We start from the raw sequence: 10342 nt of genomic DNA, 5'->3' as shown, positions 1-10342 counted from the left end.
CGTCACGTGTGCCGATTCCAGCCAATCAGGAGGCTGGAATCGGCAATGGACCGCACAGAGCCCACGGTGCACCATGGGAGAAGACCCGCGGTGCATCGTGGGTGAAGATCCCGGCGGCCATCTTAGTAAGGTAAGGAAGAAGTCGCCGCAGCGCGGGGATTCGGGTAAGTACTAAACTTTTTTTTTTTTTAACACATGCATTGGGTTTGTCTCGCGCCGAACGGGGGGCCTATTGAAAAAAAACAAAAACCCGTTTTGGCGTGAGACAACCCCTTTAAGCCCGCAAGCCTGAACTTCAAGGGTCCTTATTATCTCATGGGTCCCTACTCTAATGAGACAACATCCAACAGAACCCTGCTGCAAGCAGGGCGATCGCCGCGATAAGGGCGGACCCACTCTGGATTCTAAGAGCCTAACTAGCCCAGAGATGACAAAAGATGCAGCAGGACAGGACACAGTTCACAACAACACACTAGACACAGATCAGGACTATCCACACCTAATGTCTGGTACCTGCACAGACAATGGACAAGACATTGTTCACACACATAATACATACACAGGCATGCAAGAAAACCAAACCCTAGAGTGAAGGGATACCAGCTTCCTCTTACAGAGGGACTGGTGTGTATATATATATATATATATATATATATATATATATATATATATATATATATGCAGCAGACCCATGGGGATTGGCTGGTAGGAGGAACTCCCCACCCAGTCAGCTCAATTAACCCTCACCTGTGAAGCTGTGCTCATGGAAACCTGTAGGACCACAGGTCCTAGAAGCACACACCTAACAGTACCCCCCTCCCCTTTAGAAAAGGAGCCTTTGGACCCTTTAGGCACAAAAAAAGATGGTACTCCTCCTAAGGACACCATGCAGTACAGGACTTATCCAATGGGCCTAGTACTGCTGCAACAATGTCACAACCAGGATAAGTGTTGCACAGGACTTATCCTACAGGCCTGTTGCAAACGCACAACATATCCTGACAAGGAAGGAGAATATGTAACACTCAACAGAGTGAACGTAGCCAGAGGGAATAAGATGGAAATCCCTCCGGCTGACAAAGCATGCACAGGACTTATCTGTATGGGCCTAGTGCAGATGTCAGCCAGTTAGCAGGAGAAGAGATAAAACACAGGTACATGTCACACCGGGGTCTGTAGCAAATGGTAAGGCTGGTCATTATATTACATCCGCTGGGCGCACCTCACTGCAGGATGTATGCAGGAGTGGTATCGCATTCAAACTGGACATGCTGGCTGGAACACCAAAGGAAGAGAGAACTGCATACTAGGAACTGGACTTATGGACAGACATAACAGAAGGACCAACAAACAACCAAAACACTCACCTTGCATACCTGCACACATAACAGATGGAATTGCTTTAGAAGTACGAGGTATTAGTTCGTGGATTGGCCAAGTTACTTAAGCCCGCAAGTCACATCATGGCTCCTCGTTGTCTCGCGGGTCACCACTCTAATGAGGCAACATCTACCAGAACCCTGCCTGCAAGCACGGTGATCGCCCCGATAAGGGTGGCCTCGCACTGGAACCTAAGGGCCTAACTAGCCCAGCAGGACAGGACACAGTTCACACCAACACACAAGACACAGAACAGGACTATCCACACCTGATGTCTGGTCACCTTCACAGATGCTGGATAAGACACTGTTCACACACATAATACATACACAGGCATGCTGGAAATCCAAACCCTAGAGTGAAGGAATACCTGCAGCAGGTCAGTGTGGGGGATTGGCTGGCAAGAGGAACTCCCCACCCAACCAGCTCAATTAACCCTCACCTGTGGAGCTGTGCTCATGAAAACCTGTAGAACCACAGGTCCCAGAAGCACACACCTAACACAAATCAGCCACATTTAAATCATTGGGGGAAGTCCCTAAGTTCTTGGTCATGTTTGAGCTACCTATGTTCATGCTCCCGAAGCCTACTCCTCCTCCTATTTTACCACCTAAATAGAAATGGCAATCTGGTAGATTCAGCACATGGAGGAATGCTTAGGAAGTCCCCTCTCTGCCAACGTAAGGACGCCCATGCTTTTTCCTTTGAGGTTCTGCACACTAGAGGCTGTCCCAGCTTGAGAGGTTTTTAGATGCTGTTTATACACTTACAAGTTATTCTTATCCTACTTTTCCCTGAGTCTATATGAGTAGTGCTACTTGTATGCCCACCAGAGCAAGTGCAGGTGGCCTGAGGATAGACTGGTCCTTTTATTGCAATTTTTTTGCATTTTCTGTTAGAGGTGGGATTTGTTTTTCTTTTTCTATACTAATCATTTAGATTTTTCATACGTGCCTAGCTAATGTTCTCTACCCTTTACTGGGCATTCATTCTTGATGTCAGGGTATGAATGCAATGTCTAGCCACCAGTTCCATTTTATCCAAATAGGAATTGCAACACTTAAGGCTCTTTTACACACAATGATTATCGCTCAAAATTTGTTCAAACAATGGCTTTTGAGCAATTATCGTTGCATGTAAATGCTTCCATCTTTCACTCTTCGGCTCAACAATGATTTTTAGGTGAGCTTAAAATCCATTATTCAGTCGGAGAGAGATAGTAGAGACTGCACACTGTGTTCTCTATGGGAGCAGCTGACGATAGCTGAAACTGTCAATGTTTCAATCGTTTGAAAGATTGTCTTTGCGTGTAAATGCGCCTTTAGTTTTGAAAGGATATGGGTTGATTATTAATAACAGAATTGGGTTGTTTTCTTTGGTAGTCTGTGTTTTTCTTACCTTTATTAGTTCTGTTCTGTCAATCTCCTCTCATCCTCCTTTTTTTCTTGCTCTCTTTTTCTCCTTCCCAGTGCTCTTAGTGCAATGGCCGGCCCATCTCCACATATGACTACTTACTTCAGGAACAATAGTGTCCCTAACACTCTGCACCTACAACACCAGTGCCTCAATAAGCCAGAAGAACGAAGTCAAAGTTTATTCAGACTTCTTAAAAAAAAGAATAATAATAGAAATGTTTTTAAAAAAACTCACTGTGTGGCCTATATGGTTCCTAAGCATACAAATAAATACTACACATTTTGGTACCATGCCCCACACCCATGCTGTAAAGCCTGCAGAGTACCCGTGGCTCTTCATAAATCCTTTAGCCCTGAACTCGTAGCCTCACACATAGATACTGAAGAGAGCTCCAGTATAGCTTTCTAAAAATTTGAGTATCTGGCTCTACATATTCAATCACCAACCTTAAACTTTTCCAATCAGGATCGGGTTCTTTTCCGGATCAGAGTACTCCAGAACCCCATTCAATTTGTAGATGGCTTTTAAATTATCTTGGACAGTGACTTTAGTCTCGTCTTTGAATCCTCCTTAGACACCTTTACAGGTAGATCCTCCATTTCTCACTTGATCGACCTATGGTGGGCACTGGCATAACTATAGGGGATGAAGGGGATGCGGTTGCACCCGGGCCCAGGAACCTTAGGTGGTCCATAAGGCCTCTCCTCTCCATATAGGGAGCCCAGTATTATGTTTAAAGCATTAATCGTTGAGGGCCCCGTTACAGGTTTTGCATTGGGGCCCAGGAGCTTCAAGTTACGCCTCTGATGCTGGGTTTTAGATCCTGATACTAAAGACTACAGTTTTCACTCCTTGGCTCATAATACCTACATTAGGTTAGATCATCTTTTTATATCTTATATTCTGTTAGACAGAAACCCTAGCTGCTCTCTGGACTCTTTCCTGTGGTCCAACCATACCCCAGAGTATGGAATCTTTGGCTGTCGGGTGGAATGGAAAGCAGGGGACACATGTGCTGATTGAATGACAGTTGATTGATGGACACAGCAGCTTGCTTTACGGGTATTAAAAAAGACCTCCATAATTTTGTAGCTGACCCTTACTCAGATCCCAAATCTGCTTCAATCCATTGGGAGACATTAATATACGTTTTTAAGGAAGTACTTTTTCACACACACTTGATTGAAGAAAAATAGATCTTGTAAGCTGTCTCACCTACTTCAAATATTGGGAGTAAGAGGCATCCGATAAAGCACACTCATTTGACATCTTAAAGACTGTTGAGTCTTGATCAAAAATTACTCTGTCTTCAGGGCAAATTGAGGGCAAGATTCGCCAGGACTTTACATCCACATTTATCTCAATCCCATATTTTCTCCATTAATTCCCCAACCAAGGGATTAGTGTAATCTCTTCAAGGAATTGTGAAAGCGTTTCACTCTTATTGTGCTATCCTATATAATATTGCCTCCTCACCTGGTTCTTCTGGACCTGATACACAAAAGGATATTGAGGAATATTTGGAGCTTCGCTCTCCTGGAATCATCCCTGTTGGAGAGGTGCCTGATTTAGAGTAGGACTTTTCTGTTAATGAATTGGCCTTAGTTTTGTGGGACCTGAAGGTAGGAAAGAGCCCGGGCTCTTATGGATTCACTCCCAGATTTATAAACTTTGTAGAGATTTAATATCTGGTTCTTTACTTAGGGCAAGTGCATATTGTGGTTCTTCTTAAACCAGGGTAAGACTCTTCAGTCTGCATTAATTTTCACCCCATTTCCTTAATTAACACTGATGTTAAACTATTTTCTAAGATGATTGCACTTAGATTGTGCTCCCCTATATTCCATGTATTATAAAGGAGCACGTTGAGTCTGTCCCAGGACGTGAACCTCCGAGACAATAGCATAAAGACCTTATTACTTATTTCTAGAGCATGCGGGTCTGGTGTCGCCTTCTGTCTCCTGTCTATACAGGCTAAAAGGACATTTGAAAGGGCCCACTGGGGGTTCCTGGAAGCTACCCTTGCTAAAATAGGTCTGGGTCTGAGAATGTTTGCTTAAATCGTGTCGCTCTATCACTGTCCCTTGGCTCGCATGTGTGTCAATGGCTCTTTATCAACCCCCTTCCCAATCAGTAATGGAATGAAGCAGGGTTGTTCCCACTTGCTTTACCTATACATTTTGGTTATGGAGTTGCTGGCTAATGCTTTGTGACAAAGCAAATCAATACAGGGATTATGAATACGTAAACTATCTCTCTTTGCTGATGATTTTTTGATCTATGTCCCTAGGGTTGCACTTTCAGTCATCTTATAGGAATTTGCCAGATATAGTAGAGCCAGCAATTTTAAAGTCAATACTCGAAAATTGGAAATATTAAATATCACTTTATCCCTGAACGAGGTCGGCCATCCTCAGGGATTGTTACCCATTAAATAGAGGGATAAATCGAATATTTGGAGATTCAGCTCCCCATTAGGTTACACCAAGTATTTGCATTGAATTATGGACCTTTCCTCCATGTTTTTGAATCAGAGTTAAGCATAGAGTAAACTCCTGCTCTCTTGGTTTGGTAGAATTAGTATATTAAGATGGATACTCTACCTAGAATCCCATATATTTTCAGATGATATCTTGGAATTTGCCGAAATGTTATCTTGAGAGCCTGCAGAAGATGGTATTTAGATTTGTGTGGAGGAACTCCACCCCATGTCTTAGCTATAAAACAAAGTCCCAATCACAGGGTAGCACAGGGTTACCCAACCTTAACCTGTATCATAAGGTGACCATCTGTAACTGTGTTTTGGACTTTTTGCACTATTCCACGACTAAGCTTTGAGTGGTGATGGGACACGATTTGAATCCCATTCCACTTCAAGGGGTGTTCTGGATTCCTCAAAGGCTTGATTTGGAAAGGTTGGGGATCTCGGCTCTCGTGCTTACCTTGCTAAAGGCCTGGCTGAAGCTTACACAGCAGTGCCACCTGCTCTCTTCCCCTGGCCTGCTTAATCCTTTAGTGCAAAATCTTCAACTACTATCCCCTATGTTACACACTTCTTTATTATTGTTACTGGAGATTGTTTTCCTTCAGGGACAAGATAAGTTGAGGCCCTCAGGGCTATGAATGCTTCCTGAAATAGGGGATTTCCAAATATATAGTTATATTAATAACCTCACATCCTTATGTAACCTGAACTCTGAGCCTACTTCCTTTGAGAAACGATGTCTTTCCTTAGTGGCCCCATTGCATGTGGTCTCCTCAATCTATGGACTGTTGTTAAATATACAGACAGAGGATTATAGTTTGGAAGGAGGCTATGGGTCAGACATTCTCTGGAGAGCTTTAGGCCAAAGTTTTTAAGCTAACGCACAAAATATTGGTTTTGAGCAGATTATACGAATTGAACTATAGAATTCTATAGAGTTACATAAACTATTTTCTTCAGTCTTGGATCTTTACTGGAGTTGCTGTGCAGCCCCCGGCACAATGCTTCATATATCGTAGGAGTGCCCGCTCATAGCCCTGTTATGGCACTACATCTCTGCATTATATAAGGCCTTGAGTGAGTCCTAGACCGACATCACCCTGGACATTACTCTTCTTTCTATGTTTCCAGGCTATTTCTAGGATCAAAAAAGTCTGTTGCAACATTTTATAATATCCATGAGCCAGTTTATCCCTAGATTTTGGAGACAGAGTGTCACCATCTCACAGGTGGTATGGGTCAAGGCCCTGGATTCTTTAAGACAGGATCTCAGATCTTCCGAAACAGAGGAAGCTTCCTCTAGTTTTTACTCTACGTGGGCTGTGTGGTTAGCATTTAGAGACGGGCCTGCTTTCTCCAATTGGCTATCAAGTGGTACCCTTTCTTCTTAAACCCTAATCAGTATGTGATGGGGGCCTGTAGGCCATAGGAGCATCGCACTTTTTCAACTTTTCACTCTTTCACTTTTCACTGCTTTCTTTCCCACTCTTCCCTTTTCTACTCTCCCTTGCAACATTCTCATTTTGTCTATTGTCTATAGTCTTATGCTATTTTGCTATTCCCCCTATTGCCAATTCCTTTCTTTTCTCTCTAATGGTTAAATGATAGTTTATCCTCTATACTTATTAGAGGTTATTTTCCTCCGCCTATAATATGTTCAATATCAGATTTAATTGTTTTATATCTATTCAAGGACCAATCTTCACCTTTATTTGATGAGTTACTATGCTTGCTACTAATGTTCTATTTCTGTGGATGTGTGACTTTTTGGATAAATACTTTTTGAACTATAAGAGACAAGCTTCCACACAGCTTCGTAGATAGAAAAATAAGTTATAGTTCACTAATTATAGCGATGCAAACATTTTTTCTATGAATAATGCTTGTATTGTGTAAAGTAGTAAAATATAAAAAAGATATATATAAAAAAGATATATCACCATAAATGAACTTACCCACAGAATAAGCAAAATGTGTCATTTATACCGCCCAGTGAACAGCGTGTAAAAAAAAAATTAGTGGTCTTTTTAAACACTTTGGTTCACAAAAAAAGGGATGAAAACGTCATCTGTACCGCAATATTGTGCCAATTGAAATGTTATATCATCTATGAAAAAAAGCCCTTACACAACTCCAAAGATGAAAAAGTATAAGAGTTACACTCATCCCCTTCTGAGCCATGCCATGTGCCCAAAGAGCAGTTTACGTCCACCTATGGAGCATTTCTGTGCTTGAGAGAAATTGCTTAGCAAATTGTGGGAGTGGTTTTTCTTTATTTCCCCTCATGAAAATGATAAATTTAGGGCTAAATCTACATATTATTGGAAAAACTTTTGGCACCTCATGACCTCTACAAAGCTGAAATGGGGCCAGGAGAAAATCCTAACGAAAGGAATACACCAAAAGGGATAAAGTGCTTCTTCATTTCACTCGTGTTGCGCACTGGGGACACTTTATGATATTTCTAAAAAAAATGCTAAATTGGAGGAATAAATATTGCTTCGTTTCTCTGCTAACTCCTGCTATTTGACAGAAACAAATGAGCTAAAAATGTAACTGTGCATGTGTTAAACTTAAGAAATGCAGTTTTGAATATTTTGAGGGTGCCTTTTTTAAATGGGTAATTTATGAGGGTTTCTAATACAGAGTTATTCAAAAAGAAGGAGCAGACTTGGGGATTTAATTACAAACAAACAAATAAATGAGGGAGAGCATTCAAAAAGCTTTAACAGTGGGCGGTGATTATCAGAATGGTATTTAACAAGGAGAAATGCAAAGTCCTACATCTGGGCAAGAAAAATGAAAAAAACACATACAGAATGGGAGGAATTGGGCTAAGCAGCAGCACATGTGAAAAAGACTTGGGTATACTAATAGATCATAGACTGAACATGAGTCAACAATGTGATGCAGCAGCAAAAAAGGCAAACACAATTCTGGGATGTATTAAGAGAAGCATAGAGTCTAGATCATGTGAGGTAATTATTCCCCTCTACTCTTCCCTAGTCAGACCTCATCTGGAATACTGTGTCCAGTTATGGGCACCCAAATTAAAAAAAGATATACACAAACTGGAGCAAGTTCAGAGAAGAATTACCAAGATGGTAAGCTGTCTGCAAATCATGTCCTATGAGGAACGGTTAAAGGATCTAGGAATGTTTAGCTTGTAAAAAAGAAGGCTGGGAGGAGACTTAATAGCGGTCTACAAATATTTGAAGCGCTGTCACAGTGCGGAGGGATCAGCCCTATTCTCATTTGCACAAGGAAAGACTAGAAGCAATGGGATGAAACTGAAAGGGACGAGAGACAAATTACATATTTAAAAAAAACTTTCTGATGGTGAGGGTGATCAATGAGTGGAACAGACTACCACAGGAGGTGGTGAGTTCTCCTTTAATGGAAGTGTTCAAACAAAGGCTGGACAAATATCTGTCTGGGATGATTTAGTGAATCCTGCACTGAGCAGGGGGTTGGACTCGACGACCCTGGAGGTCGCTTCCAACCATTCTATTATTCTACGAAACTACACAATCCACACATCACGGAAAAGAGGAAGGTTCAAAGTTTTATTATGATACACCCGTAAGTTCAATTTTCTAGTATTAAATAAATCCTAAGATATTGTAAAATATGTCCATCAATTAATATCCATCCATTTCAATATTTGATACTGTGATAGATATAATTGTAGTAAAAAAATACCAATCCAAATATGCTGAGAGCAACAGCCATCTAAAGTCTCCATGCGTAAAAGAAACACTCAGCATGACCACGATGATGATAATCCACGTAAACAGCTTTAGAAACACTTGTTGGCAATATGTTCAGCATCTTATATTAAGCCACATTCACAGTCTGCGCCAGACACCGCTACTTACCCTAACCTCAGCCTGCTGAGTGACTGCACCTCCACCTTGTTTCAGGTCTAGGTAATTTACACCTGCGGATTCAAGCTTCACGAGCTGAATCAGATAAAATACACCTAGAGGATGAAATCTCTGGTATGCCATTAAAAACTTTGAACCTTCCTCTTTTCAGTGATGTGTGAATTGTGTATCTGTCTTTTGCAGTTTGTTTGTAATTAACTCTGCCCCTTCTTTTTCAATAATCCTGTATATGGGCCATCAAAGCCACTTCAAAACTGAGATAGTCTCTAAAAAATAGATTTTGAAAATGTTCTAGAAAATGTAAAAACTTACTTCTAAACATATAAGCCTTGTAACATCCTGAAAAACATAAAATAAAGAAGACAAAATATCAACAATAAAGTAGATACAATGTAAGTGTTTTATTAACTATTTTTGTGTGACATGACTAACTGTCTTCCAAGCAGAAAATATGAAATTTTGAAAAATGCCAATTTTTCAACATTTTCTCAAAATTTAAAAAAATAAACATATGCAATACATTCCAACCAAAATTCACCACTAACAAAGTGTCACAAAAAATACGCTCAGAATCATTTCGATAAGGAAAACCACTTATAAAGTTCTTACGCCATAAAGTGACAGATATCAGATCTTAAAAAATGGGGAAGTGTCATGAAGGTCAAAACTGGCCAAGGTATTAAGGGGTTAAGTTATATGATCAAATAGGAAGCTTATTCGGGCACAGCCTAAATAGGAAGATGAACGGTATTGTATTTGGGAAACCACAGATAAGACCTCTCTTAATATACTGCTTCTGAAGGATTCAAAGATTTAATGTTCTGGTCAGGGGCGTAGCTAAAGGCTCATGGGCCCGGGTGCAAAAGTTTATCTTGGGCCCCCCCAACTTCTATTAACCTCTTAACGCAAAGAAGTGTAGAGACACTTTTCTAATAGAATATTATTTGTATTTCTAAACGCAAAGGCGTAACTTATAGCTCCTGGACCCCAATGCAAAACCTGTAACAGGAGTCCCAAGTATGTTTTATTCATAGTACTGGGTTCCCTATATGGAGAAAATAGGCCTTATGGGGCCCCCAAGGCTCCTGGGCCCGGGTGCAACTGCATGCCCTGCATCCTCTATAGTTACACCAGTGGTTCTGGTATTTTATCTCAGCATGAGTTGCCAATTCAG

Source organism: Eleutherodactylus coqui, chromosome 3 (assembly GCF_035609145.1).
Source record: "Eleutherodactylus coqui strain aEleCoq1 chromosome 3, aEleCoq1.hap1, whole genome shotgun sequence".
Taxonomy (NCBI): domain Eukaryota; kingdom Metazoa; phylum Chordata; class Amphibia; order Anura; family Eleutherodactylidae; genus Eleutherodactylus; species Eleutherodactylus coqui.
Note: the sequence above shows the minus strand (reverse complement) of the source record.